Genomic DNA, 16,335 nt, shown 5'->3' on the forward strand with positions numbered 1-16,335 from the left:
ACGGTGAGATGGGAGACATCACCTGTGACGTTAGTAGCAATGTAATCCTCCAGAGTTTTATCTAAGGCTTCTTTACATAATATGTCATATAGGAGGGATTCATTGAGTCTCCAGGTCCATTGTTTACGAGATCCGTGTGGGAGGGTCAGGGTTAGGGTCACCGGGGCATGATCAGACCATGTGATCGAGCCAATAGTGGCTTCTATGAGAAGCGGGAGGTGTCTGTGACTGAGGAATAAATAATCAATGCGGGAGTAAACCTTATGGGGATGGGAGTAATAGGAGTAGTCCCGTCCTGAGGGGTTAAGGATTCTCCAGGAGTCGGCCATTTGTTGTGTGTGGATTAAGTGTTTGACGCGACGGTATTTAGATGCGACAAATCTAGAGGATTGGGATGAGGTATCAGTATTAGGGTCCATTGTCCAGTTGAAATCGCCACCCAAGACCGCAACACCTTGCATCAAGGAGTCTAGTTTCGGGAGGAAGGAATTAAAGAAGGATAGTTGGGCCTGGTTAGGGGCGTAGATCACTGCAAAGGTGAATGTTTGCTCGGAGATCTTGCAAGTCAATATAAGGAGCCTTCCGGGAGCCACCCTATGTACGGCCACGTCCGAGACATGTAAATCCCTGGAAAAAACAATAGCCACTCCCTTGGATTTGCTACCAGGGGTGTTACTGTAGAACGCTGTTGGAAAGTAGCGGTTGGTGATAGAGGGGTTACGGATCCCAACCTTGAAGTGGGTCTCCTGTACTAATGCCACGTCTGCTTTTTCTGACCTTAACAGACGTAGAAGACTGGATCTCTTCTCCGGAGAGTTGAGTCCACGTGCGTTGAGGGACAGTACTTTAATCTTCCCCGGGGTACTCATGGTGGAATGAAGTAGAACACGTTCCTAGAAGCCTCAAAGTGGAGGGAGGGGGAGGGGGGAGAAAGAAGAGTAAGCATGGAAAAAGAAAAAAAAGAGAAAAGAGTACAAAAACAATGTAATAACATCAGCAAAAGACCCGCAGGAGAGAGACTGAACCGTAATCCCATCAGTCTCCCCACCGACAAATAGTCAAAGGCGGGTATCATAGGGGGGAAAGGGGGTGAACCGCTACCCGAACCACAATAACAGCAATAACATGTTTAACTGACACAGGGAGAAAAGGGGGGGAGTAAAAAGGGTAGGTGGCCAGGGGAGGGACAGGGACAGCAGTCAGGTCCGCTGCCCCCTCCCTCCGCCGGTCACCCTATGCAGGAATGTTAACTATTTATCATAGACCTCCTTAAACAACTGGAAAATGACACGAAGCCTCGTCGTGTCCCACTCGAGAGTGGAAACCACCCTCCTACAGCACTTTACCCGCATACATTTCTGTTGGAGGGAAAATCAATAACAATCAGAAAGTTCTTTTACAGCTAGGTGGTCTTGGAAGAGGCTGTAGTTGACTGGGATCTCCTCCCAGTGCTTCGAACCTCTTGCCATGGTTCCCCGTTAGAAGCCCGTTTAGGGGGAGGTATATCTGAAAGAGGAAATTCCCAGTCCGGTATGGACAGCGTTGGGTGGCCCAAGGAGGAACAGAAGGGAGTGAGGCTTGTGTGGGAAGACAGGGTGTACCATTTCCCCGAGGAGCAGGCTTGAAGGTGGAAGGGAAATCCCCAGCGGTAGCGAATCTGACGTTTCCGTAGCTCGTCTGTCAGGGGCTTTAGGGATTTCCGCTGCTGGAGTGTATACCAGGATAGGTCTTGGTAGAGGCTTATGGAGCTGCCATTGAAATCAATACCGTTAAGTTGTCTGGCTTTGAGCATGATTTCCTCCTTCTGGGCGAAGTAATGGAGCCGGCAAATAACATCACGAGGTCGGTCAGTGGCGAGGCCCCGTGGTTTAAGGGCCCTGTGGGCTCTATCGAACGTGATGACATTATCCGAGTTTGTTCCCAGTAGTTCGTTGAATATCTTGGACAGGGCGTCCACTAGCCCAGATTGGGGAACCTCCTCTGGGAGACCTCGGACTCGGATATTATTCCGTCTGCCTCTGTTATCGATATCCGTCAGTCTGGATTGTAAAGCTCGGATTTCTTTGGACTGAGCAAGGACAGAGTCTCTCAGCTGGGTCACACAGGAAACGCTGGCTTCTTGGTCTTCCTCTAAGGTGACCACCCTGTCAGAAAGGTGTGTAATATCGCTTTTGATGGAGGCGAGCTCGTTCCTAATGGTTTCTTGAAGGTCTTGCTTCGTAGGAAGGGCCTTCATAAAGGTCAGGATATCTCGGAGTTCGCGACTACTCGCTGCCGTAAGGTCAGCCATCTCATCAGCTGGAGTCGAGGTCGGAGAAGCTGTGGGAGAGATAGGTGATCGGGGGGAGGAATGGCTCTCCATCTGTGGGGATAAAGTGGGGTGAAGAAAGGGCCTCAGGTCAGTTTGAGATCTCGTGACTTTTCGCGGTTGGTTGCTTTTGCTCCGTCTAGAGTATCTCGAGGTACGTCTCATATTCCGGAGAGGGAACCGAAGGGAGGATGTTTGCAAGTAAGTCAGGTGTGTCAGGTTCAGCAGGAAACATATGGCGACATGGTTCTTAGGATGCGGTCATCCCCCGTGGCCTGCTTTCAGATGCCCATCAAGTGGCTTCGGGTAGAGTAGTGTGAAACAAGGGTCCCGGATAATGCATGGCGGTATGTGGGTCTCAGGCAGCAAGAAGGAGAAACTCGGAGGCTGGAAGGCTCCTATGGATGTGGAGCTATTGGCGGGAAGAAGTAGAAGAAAGCGTTTGCGGTATCTCCCCACCGAAAGGTGGTGTTATATGACTTGAGGGGGTTATTTGTAGCGTTGACCACCGGTATGGTAAACGCGGAGCCGTGTCTCGGGCCCGGCCCAGTCAGTGACTGGCGGCTCCCCTCAGCGGGGGATGGGCTCTGCGGTTGGGAGCAGGAGAGGGGGATCCCCGGCTGGGGTTAGAGCTAGCTCCAAAGCGCTCTTATGCGAAGGTGGAGTGGTTCTCCTGCAGTGTTAAGTCCTGCCGATGCGTCTGATCTCTGTGGGGGAGCAATGGAAGGGGGACAGTGTGTGGCTTCAGAGCCCTTCGGCCACGGTGTAGCAGGCTGTGGTATATCTTGTTACTGCGAGAGCAGGAGAGAGGGGCCTTTCTGGAGTTCAGTAGGGGGCTCCGAGGTATGTTAGCTGGGTCTATGACCTATGGGCGGGATGGCGTCTCACTTGAGGTCCCGGCTCCGGCCCAGCAGTTAAGCCTCAGGTCTTTGCGGCTCCGGAGAACGGGTCATAGGGCTAGGGGGGTGCAGGGAGAGTCAGCCACTCAACTTACCCCGTTGCCTACGTCCGATCCCGTCTCCCTCCGGCCGGCGGGTCCGCGGTATGAGCTCCGTGTGCCTCCGTCTGATCGCGGGCTGTCCGCAGCAGGATGGCGCAGGCGAACCCCGTGGCTTGCTTCGCCCTTTGGTGTGGCTCCGGGGGCTCTGGGGGTCCCTTGCGGTAAGGTGGGGAGGCGATCGGCTCCTATGGGACTTCCGTCCCGTTCCGTCGGTCCGGCCCCAAAATCGAGTCCCAGGCTTTAGGCCGGGGGGAAGGCCGCAATCCGCGGGAGCACTTAAAAGCACTCCCCGACTCCGCGGGTCCCCTGCAGCCGTTACTGATGTGTGCTGTAACACCTACCCAGCAGGTAGGAGCAATCTGGGGGGGATTAGGCGAGTATATACTTGAAAAGCGGGTATATTGCTCAGGAGCTCTGGGATCAACGTGTACTCTCTTGGACATCCAGGCCACGCCCCCCACTAAAATGTTTTTGACTGTATGTCAGTTTAATCTGTCGAATGCCAGATCACTGTCAACAGGGGGATATGTTACAGAGTAATTTCCTTATAATATTGGCTTCTGTGACCTGAGCCTAATTAACATCTCTACACTGTAGCCTTGGCCTACAGTGTAGTTAGCATTTGAATAACCAAGCTCACATGGCCTTGTCACTGATACAGCTAGCCCACATGCTGTGAAAGACACACCCACAGGTATGATATACTGTACCCACTCTTTCTCCTGACTCCCACACTGATGCACACAGCTAAAAAGCCTCTCTCAGAAGCATGGACCTTGATATGCCTGGAAAGCTAAGTATCATACTCTCTATGGAGGTAATTCCAAATTGATCGCAGCAGGAAATTTTTTATCAGTTGGGCAAAACCATGTGCACTGCAGGGGGGCAGATATAACATTTGCAGAGAGAGTTAGATTTGGGTGTGGTGAGTTCAATCTGCATTCTAAATTGCAGTGTAAAAATAAAGCAGCCAGTATTTACCCTGCACAGAAACAAAATAACCCACCCAAATCTAACTCTCTCTGCAAATGTTATATCTGCCCCCCCCTGCAGTGCACATGGTTTTGGCCAACTGCTAAAAAAATTCCTGCTGCGATCAACTTGGAATTACCCCCTATATCTGATAGATAGATAAATGGCATAGAATAGTTAAATATGTGTTTGTGGTAAAGTCGTTGTGAAACGATTGGCATAGAATAGTTAATTTGTAAATACATTTGACTTTAAGGTTAATGGTACTTGTGCAATCATGTGATAGTTGTGTGTTTGTGATAATACTCTGTGAGGTCTGTGGTGGTAGTTGGAACATTAGACAATCTGTAGAATAGCATCTCTGGTATACATTTGTGGATGGTGATTTATAACAGATTGTAGTGGTTTTGTATGGTGCATCTTGCTGAAGTATAGAAGTCAACACATACTTCCTTTTGTTACTGTAGTCATGTGCTTGTAGCAATGGCATGCTGATATTTGTGGTTACTTGGTGATCTGGTCTTGTGATGGTTCATATAATATGGACAGCATACAATATGCTCTGGTTATTGAGATACTGTGTTGGCTTGGAATTGTGAAATGTAATTAGATGGCTTGGAATGGCTTCCCAATTAATATACAGATTATTGGACAGGAGAAAGGGGGGGGGGTAGTATATGGGTTGGTTCAGGATAAATATATGTAAAAATCCTGAATATCGGGACATTTTTGGAGAAATGTTTTATGAAAATGTGAAAAGCAAAGGCATCCTAGGATCTGGATGCCATCTAGTGGATAAAATAATGTGAAGTTCAATCTGTAGCACTCGCACATAGTGGCAAATGTGATTTGTACAAATTTCAGAATGGAGTATACAAAATCATAAAGTATCATAGAGGGTGGGGAGGGACAACTAATGCTCTGGAAGAGTTTCTGTTTCTCGCATCTACAGGGAAACAAGTCAACAGAAGGATATCAAAAGGCTACAGGTGGATCGGATGGAAGAGAAGACATCATGGGTAGGTAGGAAGAGACATCCAAACTAATACCTCTTTATTTCCTACGTAGATACAGATGAGGACGAGCCCAGCTGTAGACAGATGATATATCCAAAGATGACTGCATGGACCCTTAGATGATTGGACAGGACACAGACCAGAAGTACCGGACACAGATGACCTGAACCAGATGGTCCAAGGGATGATGACACCTTCAGAAGACCCCACCACACTATGAGAAGAAGACTTCACAAAGAAACAACTAGGCCTTTAGTTTCCATTGTTGAGGGATATTAGGAAAGGGCTTGCCCACCTAGGCAGATTTTTTTGTCCTTGCATAAGCATGCATAAATATAAAAACAAGGTTTTTTTCCATCTACCTATGGCGGTGCAGGGGAGAAATGCCTCTTCTCAACCCCTTCATTACTTTATACTTTGAACTGTGAAATGACTTTGTTGTACTCTTTTCCAAACTAAATCTTTCCCTTTAGACACCTGTACTAACACAGAACACACACTAACACTAAAATGTTTTTGACTGTATGTCAGTTTAATCTGTCGAATGCCAGATCACTGTCAACAGGGGGATATGTTACAGAGTAATTTCCTTATAATATTGGCTTCTGTGGCCTGAGCCTAATTAACATCTCCACACTGTAGCCTTGGCCTACAGTGTAGTTAGCATTTGAATAACCAAGCTCACATGGCTTCGTCACTGATACAGCTAGCCCACATGCTGTGAAAGACACACCCACAGGTATGATATACTGTACCCACTTGAAATCAGAGCTCCCTCTTTCTCCTGACTCCCACACTGATGCACACAGCTAAAAAGCCTCTCTCAGAAGCATGGACCTTGATATGCCTGGGAAGCTTGGGAGTTATGCCCCTGGAAAGCTAAGTATCATACTCTCTATATCTGATAGATAGATAAATGGCATAGAATAGTTAAATATGTGTTTGTGGTAAAGTCGTTGTGAAACGATTGGCATAGAATAGTTAATTTGTAAATACATTTGACTTTAAGGTTAATGGTACTTGTGCAATCATGTGATAGTTGTGTGTTTGTGATAATACTCTGTGAGGTCTGTGGTGGTAGTTGGAACATTAGACAATCTGTAGAATAGCATCTCTGGTATACATTTGTGGATGGTGATTTATAACAGATTGTAGTGGTTTTGTATGGTGCATCTTGCTGAAGTATAGAAGTCAACACATACTTCATTTTGTTACTGTAGTCATGTGCTTGTAGCAATGGCATGCTGATATTTGTGGTTACTTGGTGATCTGGTCTTGTGATGGTTCATATAATATGGACAGCATACAATATGCTCTGGTTATTGAGATACTGTGTTGGCTTGGAATTGTGAAATGTAATTAGATGGCTTGGAATTGTAAAATCAGCACATATGCATTATATTGAAGCTTATACATTTTGGAATATAGTGGAGTCTTATGGCTTCTGCTATGTGATTATGGTCTAGCAAAGAATGCCATGTGTTTGAACTTGCAAACTTAAAATGGCTGCTGGCATTCCCTTTTGAACCATGTTACAGACTTTGAAATCATGGGAGTTTTCCCAAAATGGAGTCTAGCTTCTGTCCCATGCGGTCTGTGGACCATAAAGTCACATGCTGCCCCCCCCCCCACACACACACACACACACACACACACACACACACACACACACACACACACACACACACACACACACACACACACACACACACACACACACACACACACACACACACACACACACACACACACACACACACATAAACCAAATCCAATCCCCTAAAGGTGTTTCTTTAAGATATATATCTTTCCCAATATATATCAATAAATGTAGGATTTAGCCGAGTGCTTTGAGTGATATCTCCCCAGTAATAATATATATATATATATATATATATATATATATATATATATATATATATATATATATAGTACATACATACATATTCACACTTATTTCATCCTGTTTCTTATATAGTTTGAATCTGTGAAATTATTATATGGTGACTTGCATTGTGTTTGACCAATACTGTTAAATGATAAAAGTGAATTCTATGAGTAGCAATTGTTTGTTGAAATACATTCTTATGATTTACATTCTATATGACTGGCGTGCATTCTTCCATGAACAGAATATTCCTAATGATTTAAGGATATATATGTCTAGATGCAACCTCTGCTGGTTTGTTAATAAAAGGTACACAATTAGTGATTAATTATTATAAATCACTAAAGGGTTAAAATTATACATTTGCTTCAAAGATATGAAATATAGTTATATAATGCAAGCAATAGAATCAGACAGAGAAAAGGAGGGGAATAGAGAAGGAAAAAAGTATACCCCTTAACATGACCCCTTATCAGGTACATAAACAGAAGCTCTTAACATAGACAGTGACGGGTTACCGTCCCGCTGGTTGACGCGGCGCGGGAGCAGGGAGCTACAGGTGGCGGGTCCTCCTGGATGGATGTGTGGCTGCCAAGGGCCGGGGGTCCGGAGAGCTGGTGCTGCGGCGGGGATCGCTGTGGTAAAGTCCTCTAGTGGTGACACAGTATAGTGTGTCAGAGACAGAAGCTGGCTAAAGCTGTGTGCTAACAGCTAAGTATGTCTCCTGTGCTGGGGGCAGCCATGTTGGAGACCAAAGTATTACTAATGAAGTTCCCAATCTGTGTCCAGCCAATCCTGCGTGTTCTCCCCTTACAAAAGGGGGCTGGCTCAGAGGGAGAGTGCCAGTGCTTCAAGTTACCTTCTTGTAAAAGGTTCTCCAGCTCTGTGCTTCCAGGTTACTTCTGGTTCCCTGGTACTTCAGCCTCGTCTTTTAATCATAAAACACAGTCTTCAGTTCCTCTTTACCCGAGTTCTTCAGCTTCACTCTTCAAGTCATTTAACCATAGACTCTAATTTTTCCAGTTTCTTCTATTTCTCCAATATTCGTGTACAGCCTGATTATTCATTAAAACTACAGTTTATCTTCCTACGAAGTCCTCCTTTTCTTTACGCCCTCCAGCCAACGTTAACACTTATTTTGGCTTTCACCCCATGAGGTGGAATTACATTCAGTCACCTCGTTTACTCTCCTCACAGGTAGCTGTCCCTTCAGCCAAAATTCGGTTGTCGGAACTCCAATTTACGCCGAGCGTGACAGACAGTGTAGACTGGAGCACTTGCAGAGAAACAGCAGGCTCAGAGCATGACAGGATTACACGAACTGTTCAGGGTTCATCAGGGTTTGTCAAGATAGTGTAGACCAGGCATTCCTAACCTCGGTCCTCAAGGCACACTAACAGTGCAGGTTTTAGTGATATCCAGGCTGCAGCACAGATGACTTAATTAGTAGCTCAGTTATTTTGATTTAACCATCTGTGCTGCAGCCTGGATATCACTAAAACCTGCACTGTTGGTGTGCCTTGAGGACCGTGGTTGGGAATGCCTGCTGTAGACTAAGTAGATCAGGGTTGTTCAGAATCAGGATACGGAATGAGTATAACCAGCAGCTAGGTTCTAGGGAGGCTGGGTAATAAAAGACACAATATCCAATCAAGACAGCCAAAAAGGATAAGCCCCCTTAATGAGGAGAGTCACTGCAGGTGAGCAGCCTGACATACAGATGGGTCCATGTTTATCTTGACCTTTAATAGGATTGACTGGGAAATCAGACTTAATCCCCTGCTGTAATTACTTAATCCCCTGCTGTATTGTTCTCTGTATTGTATTGCAGCTGAGAACAATAGATGAAGAATGTATATTAATAAACCATGTTGTGCCTAGGCGCAGCAAACTAGCCAAGATAACCGTGGACCCATCTGTACAAGGCCTAATGCTAATGGCCTAATTATGCAGCAGCTGGACTGCACACAGAAGACATAGGAGTCAGGCTGCAATTACACAGACCCACCAGTGGTGGCTTGTAACACCGTCAGGATCCCATACTGTTCCCTTTTCATTAGGATTAGTGCTTTGCAGACAAACAGGCACCAGTTAGAAATATAGGGGGTCATTCTGACCCGTTCGCACGCAGCGGTTCTTCGCTGCGGTGAGAACGGGTCGGAAATGCGCATGCGCGGCTTACACATTGCACTCACGCTTTGTTGCCTGGCGACGATCATCGCCGGGCAACGACGCCGCCAGCGACAAATGTGAGCGCAGCGGCGATCACAAGAAGATGGACAGGCGGGAGGCGTTCCAGGGTGGATACTCACCATTTCCAGCAGTTTTCGGGGATAGGCAAGAAAAACGCAGGCGTGTCCAGGTGAACGGAGGTCGGATATCTGACGTCAAAGCTGGGACCTGCATCGCTAGATCCGTCGCCCAGGGTAAATAGGTCTTGGGCTAGTCTTGTTTTGTGTGAAACTTTTTCAGCATAGCAGGGCTGCACAAGTGTTCGCAGCCCTGCTATGCTAAAATACACTCCCCATAGGCGGAGATTAGTTAATCGCACCAGCAGCAAAAAGTTGCTTGGTGCGATCAACTCGGAATGAGGGCCATAGTCTCACGTTGCCTTTCACCTTTGACCTAGTACGAAAGACATAGTGAGTGAGGAGTGTACACAGCTTTTAGGCTGGCTGATTAAAATAAATATATGCTGCTATTATCAGTATCTTTGATGGAAACTGTCTAGTAAGATGTTTGGGGTATTGTATTTATAAGTGGGTGAAAGGGGACACCTGTCAAGTATAAAGTAAATTATGTTATGTGAATGACTACTGCATAAACAAAACAAAATTACTCATACAGCGCTCACTCTGTTCATAAACTGTACAAGTAAAGTGTTAAAATAATACTCAATTGTCCAAGAAAAGTCTCTTATACAGAATTTCTTTGTTGTTTCTCTTGTCGTCCTGGTTGATATTCCCTATTGTCCTCATGGTATAATGCGTGGGGATTCCACTGATAGAGGTATCTTTAAACACCACTCTACTGTCTATATATGCTTCGTAATGTTATGGACCATAAACATTAACCAATAAGCGTACCATACTCACTGGTTCATAAGATTGCAGTCCTCATATCTGGGTATCTTTGTTGAGCTAAGGCTGAAAAAGACCTCCTGCAGGTCAAAACACATTGGAGGGAGTGCTGGGTATGTGTTTGAGTGACTCCATAGATGAGACGTGTTTTGTACATCTGGAGGAAATTCCCGTTTTCATCCGCCAGGTTCATATCTCTCTTATTACACCTGTCCACCTGGAGCGCCCTGCATGTTCCTCTTGTTCCCATCACTGCTGTAAATAGTGTATGTTTTGTGTATCTTTTAAACTTTAATAAATCCTGCCTGTTTGATTATACTGCTTACTCTGCTGGAGCTCTTTGCGAGTCCTGAGCTCAACAAAGATTCCCAGATATGAGGACTACACTTTAGAGATGATGCAGAAAACAACATCAGAGTTTGTCAATTTATTTTGTGACAAACTTTCTGTGCTGATTCACTATGACTTTGAGGCTAAACAACAAAGTTCATTCATGAACCATATTAAAGAAAACCTAAACAATATTAATTTTGTCGATGCTGAGGATAGTGTTAGGGTCTCCTGCCCTGTGCTGCCACGTCGTCATGGCAACCGGGAGACAAGTGCTAGTGGAGTAACCTGAGCGCAGCTGATACTCCGGTTCGGGTCTTTTGCTGTGCAGTGGTTATAGGCTCTGTGCACGGCAGGGGATCCGGTGCTGGTTTTTGTGCTCACAGTCTGTGAGGTCTGAGTGGGGCGTGGACAGCACCTGCTTTATAAGGCCTCTTTTCAGGGTAAGCAGATGCTGCTGAATCTTTGTTGGTTAGTCAGTTCATGAAAGTTAGCCAGTACTGTGTAGCTTTGTATTTGTTTGTTGCTTACTGCAAATAGGCCTGGGGATTTGGTATTACACTCTGCCAATCCAGACCTAGCAGTAAGACTGGAGTCAGTCGTTTAGCTTGCTGGGGTTCTGTTACTACTCTGTGAACTTAGCAAGTCTGCGGCTGTATTCTAAGACTTGCCTGTCTAATCCTGTCTCACTGTGCTAGGTGTCAGGGGTCAGTTTAGTGGCAGTAAGCTAAAACCTGTGCACTGCAAGTGAGAAATAGGATTGTGGAGACTCTCCTTGTGTCTATCATTCCATCTCTGACCAAGGAGTTTACTGCCACACCCGTTGGTAACCCTTTAGGGTTTTGCTGTTGCCCTTAGCAACAGCATTTCGGGTTCTCTACGTATTAAAACACAACATCTTGCTTTTTCCATCTGTGCAGTTCTAATACAAGGGAGATACCCAGTTCCTTAGCCTCTGGGCTTCTTTGTTCACTTTGTGTGTATTTTGTTACCCTATTACCTTCTGTGTACGTTATGTCATATTCCCCAGTTTGTCTGTGAGTCCATTTGTTTTGCATAACAGTTCAAACACCAGTACATTCCTGCAGACACTGGAGTGCATAACAGTTCTGACACCAGTACTTTCCTGCAGGCACTGGTGTGCATAACATATTCAGCAGCCTAATACTCCTGTTGAAATTTTGTGGGAATATGGAGCATACCCCTCAAAATACGTTGCAACAGGTGGTCGATCAGGTGCAGGTCCTGACTCGACAATTTAATGATTTGTCCATTAAAATGCACACCTCCCAGGCTGCTGGCGGAGCTCCCGCAGCAGCAGCAGCACCTGCAGGGGTTAAGGAGCCGAAAGTAAATCTCCCGGATCGTTTTTCTGGAGATCGCTCGCAGTTCTTTTGTTTCAAGGAGAGCTGCAAGCTATACTTCCGGCTTAGGCCTCAGTCTTCTGGGTCGGAGATTCAGCGGGTGGGCATAGTGATTTCCTTGCTACAAGGAGACCCACAGGTCTGGGCATATGGGTTGCAGCCTGACTGTCCGTCGCTTAAAAGTGTTGATGCTTTTTTTACGGCACTGGGCATGTTGTATGATGACCCTGACAAGACGGCCTCAGCCGAGGCTCAGATTTCGATCCTTAAGCAAGGGCGAAGGCCAGTTGAGGTTTACTGTACGGAGTTTCGGAGGTTGGCCCATGATACCCAGTGGAATGACCCAGCCCTGAGACACCAGTACCGAAGAGGTCTTTCTAACCAGATAAAGGACCAACTGGTACAATATCCCTTGCCTGATAGCTTGGATCAGCTCATGCAGTTATCCATCCGGGTGGATAGACGGCTGAGAGAGCGTAGGCTTGAAAGGGAGACTGAGATTTCCTTCCTTCCCAAGGGAACCTCAGACTCTGAGGAATTTTCTGAGGAGCCTATGCAGATTGGGGCTACCCGCCTCTCCTCGCGTGAGAAGACGCGGAGGAGACAGCAGGGGTTGTGTTTGTACTGTGGGAATAAAGGTCATGTGGTAGTATCATGCCCAGAAAAGCCGGAAAACTTCAGGGCCTGAGGGTGATGGGAAATATCCTGTCAGGCCAGAAGTCAGAATTTCCCAAGAAGACTTTTATCATTCCGGTGACCTTGAAGATCCTCGGTCAAACTGTCAAGACTGAGGCCTTTGTGGACAGTGGGGCCGACGGGGTTTTTATGGACCGCCAATTCGCCCTGAAACACTCTGTTCCCTTAGTACCCTTGGCATCGGAAATTGAGATTTGTGGGTTAAACGGGGAACCATTATCCCAAGGTAAAATTACCTCTTGCACTAGCCAGATTTCTTTGTTTATTGGAGCCACACACTCTGAAAAATTGTCCTTTTATGTGACTGTCTGTACTTTTGCCCCATTGGTGTTGGGGTTACCCTGGTTAAGGGCCCACAATCCTCAATTTGACTGGGTCTCTGGGGAGATTCTTAGTTGGGGTACTGATTGTTTCAGGAGTTGCTTGAGCCTTCCAGTCAGGCTCTCGCAGCTAAGTTTGCCAGGATTGCCAGGGTGTTATGCAGATTTTGCGGACGTGTTCTCCAAAAAAGTTGCAGAGGTACTACCTCCCCATCGCCCCTATGACTGTGCCATTGATTTGTTGCCAAATGCTAAGCTTCCCAAGAGCAGGTTGTACTCCCTGTCACGTCCTGAGACTCAGGCTATGGCAGAGTACATTCAGGAGAACTTGGCTAAGGGATTTATCAGACCTTCACAGTCTCCAGTTGGGTCGGGGTTCTTCTTCGTGGGTAAAAAGGACGGTTCGTTGCGACCCTGCATCGACTTCAGGGAATTGAACCGTATCACGATTAAAAACTCATACCCACTGCCTCTCATTTCGGTCTTGTTTGACCAGCTTCGTACTGCCACCATTTTTTCTAAGATTGACCTACGCGGTGCGTACAATCTAATCCGAATAAGAGAGGGGGATGAATGGAAGACTGCCTTTAATACCCACTCAGGGCATTATGAATATTTGGTGATGCCTTTTGGGCTCTGTAATGCCCCGGCAGTCTTCCAGGATTTCATGAATGATGTGCTCAGGGAATATTTGGATAGATTTTTAGTTGTATACTTAGATGACATCCTAATCTTCTCCCATTCCCTGGAGGAACATCGGAAGCATGTACGCTTAGTCCTCCAGAAACTCAGAGACCACCGGCTTGGGGCGAAGCTGGAGAAGTGCGAATTTGAAGTTCAGCAAATCGCATTTCTAGGATATATTATCTCCCCAGAAGGTTTCCAAATGGAGGGTTCCAAGGTACAGGCAGTCCTGGATTGGGTGCAGCCCACTAGTTTGAAGGCGCTTCAGCGTTTCCTGGGCTTTGCGAATTTTTATAGACGATTTATCGCTGGATTTTCGTCTATAGTGGCGCCCTTGGTGGCACTCACTAAGAAAGGGGCGGATGTTGCTCACTGGTCTTGTGAGGCTAAAGCGGCTTTTGCCCGTCTCAAAAGGGCATTTGTTTCGGCCAAGGTGCTGCGACACCCAGATCCAGAGCGTCCTTTTGTGGTGGAGGTGGATGCCTCTGAGATGGGTATTGGGGCAGTGCTTTCTCAGATGGGAGTGTCTGATAATCGCCTTCATCCCTGTGCTTACTTTTCCCGTAAATTTTCGCCTGCCGAGATGAATTATGACGTGGGTAACCGGGAATTGTTGGCTATTAAGGATGCACTCGAGGAGTGGAGACACTGGCTTGAGGGGGCTAAGTTTGTGGTCTCAATTCTCACTGACCATAAGAATCTGGCATATTTAGAGTCAGCGAAGCGTCTCAATGCCAGGCAGGCACGATGGGCTTTGTTTTTTGCTCGCTTTAATTTTTTGATAACATATCGCCCTGGGTCAAAAAACATCAAGGCTGATGCGCTCTCGCGGAGTTTTGCTCCAATCCAGGAGACCACCGAGGAGCCGTTGCCCATTGTTTCCCCATCATGTATTAAAGTGGGCATTACCCAGGACCTCTTATCATTAGTCCTTAGAGCACAGGAGCAGGCTCCTCCAGACCTTCCGGTAGGTCTTTTGTTTGTGCCTCCTAGGTTAAGACAGCGAGTGTTCCTGGAATTCCATGCCAAGAAGTCGGCAGGTCACCCGGGTATTGCCAGAACTCGGGAGTTGCTATCTAGGGCGGTGTGGTGGCCCTCGGTGGCTAAGGATGTGGATCAGTGGGTTCGGGCATGTGACATCTGTGCCCGAAATAAGACTCCTAGAGGGGTTCCTGTTGGCCCATTACATCCACTCTCTATCCCATCTAAGCCATGGACCCACATTTCAATGGATTTTGTGGTGGACTTGGCCAAATCCTCGGGGATGACAGCCATCTGGGTTGTCGTTGACAGGTTTTCGAAGATGGCGCACTTCGTTCCACTGGTTGGGCTGCCATCAGCCAGACGCCTGTCTGAATTATTTATGCTGCATGTTGTGCGTCTCCACGGGTTGCCACTTGATGTGGTCTCTGACCGCGGATCCCAGTTTGTGGCCAAATTCTGGAGGGCATTTTGTTCCGATCTCCAGATTTCTGTCAGCTTGTCGTCAGGCTACCATCCGCAGTCTAATGGGCAGACTGAAAGGGTGAACCAGTCCTTGGAGCAGTTCCTCAGGTGTTATGTTTCCAAGTGTCAGACTGACTGGGTTGCTCATCTGTCCATGGCGGAGTTTGCCTATAACAACGCGGCTCACTCTGCTACAGGGATCTCTCCCTTCCTTTGTGTGTATGGGCATCATCCTAAGGCCAATTCTTTTGACCCCCTGGACTCCACGCCTGGTGGTTCCTCTGTGGTTTCGGTCCTTAGAGGTATTTGGCGGAACGTGAAGAAAGCCCTTGTGTCTGTGTCATTAGTGACCAAAAGGGTTTTTGATAAGCGGAAAAGACCCTGCAGCTTCAAATTAGGAGACTTCGTCTGGTTGTCTACCAAGAATTTGAAGTTGAGACAGCCATCTCATAAGTTAGGGCCCCGGTTCATCGGCCCTTATAAGATCACCAGGGTTATCAATCCGGTGGCATTTCAGTTAGATCTGCCCCGTTCTTTGGGTATCAATAAAACATTTCATTGTTCCCTTTTAAAACGGGCGATTAGTAATCCTTCTTCCAGTGGAAGACCTTCCCCTCTTCTGATACGTGGCCAGAGGGAGTTTGTTGTTGAAAGGATTCTTGACTCCAAGGTGGTTCGGGGTCGGCTGTCATTTTTGGTGCACTGGAAGGGGTATGGCCCGGAGGAGCGGTCGTGGGTGCGCAGTTGTGATCTTCATGCCCCCAGACTGATACGCTCTTTCTTCTCGCAGTTCCCCGATAAACCCGGTGGTAGGGGTTCTTTGACCCCTCGTCAGAGGGGGGGTACTGTTAGGGTCTCCTGCCCTGTGCTGCCACGTCGTCATGGCAACCGGGAGACAAGTGCTAGTGGAGTAACCTGAGCGCAGCTGATACTCCGGTTCGGGTCTTTTGCTGTGCAGTGGTTATAGGCTCTGTGCACGGCAGGGGATCCGGTGCTGGTTTTTGTGCTCACAGTCTGTGAGGTCTGAGTGGGGCGTGGACAGCACCTGCTTTATAAGGCCTCTTTTCAGGGTAAGCAGATGCTGCTGAATCTTTGTTGGTTAGTCAGTTCATGAAAGTTAGCCAGTACTGTGTAGCTTTGTATTTGTTTGTTGCTTACTGCAAATAGGCCTGGGGATTTGGTATTACACTCTGCCAATCCAGACCTAGCAGTAAGACTGGAGTCAGTCGTT

This window comes from Pseudophryne corroboree, chromosome 3 (genome assembly GCF_028390025.1).
Source record: "Pseudophryne corroboree isolate aPseCor3 chromosome 3, aPseCor3.hap2, whole genome shotgun sequence".
Lineage (NCBI taxonomy): Eukaryota > Metazoa > Chordata > Amphibia > Anura > Myobatrachidae > Pseudophryne > Pseudophryne corroboree.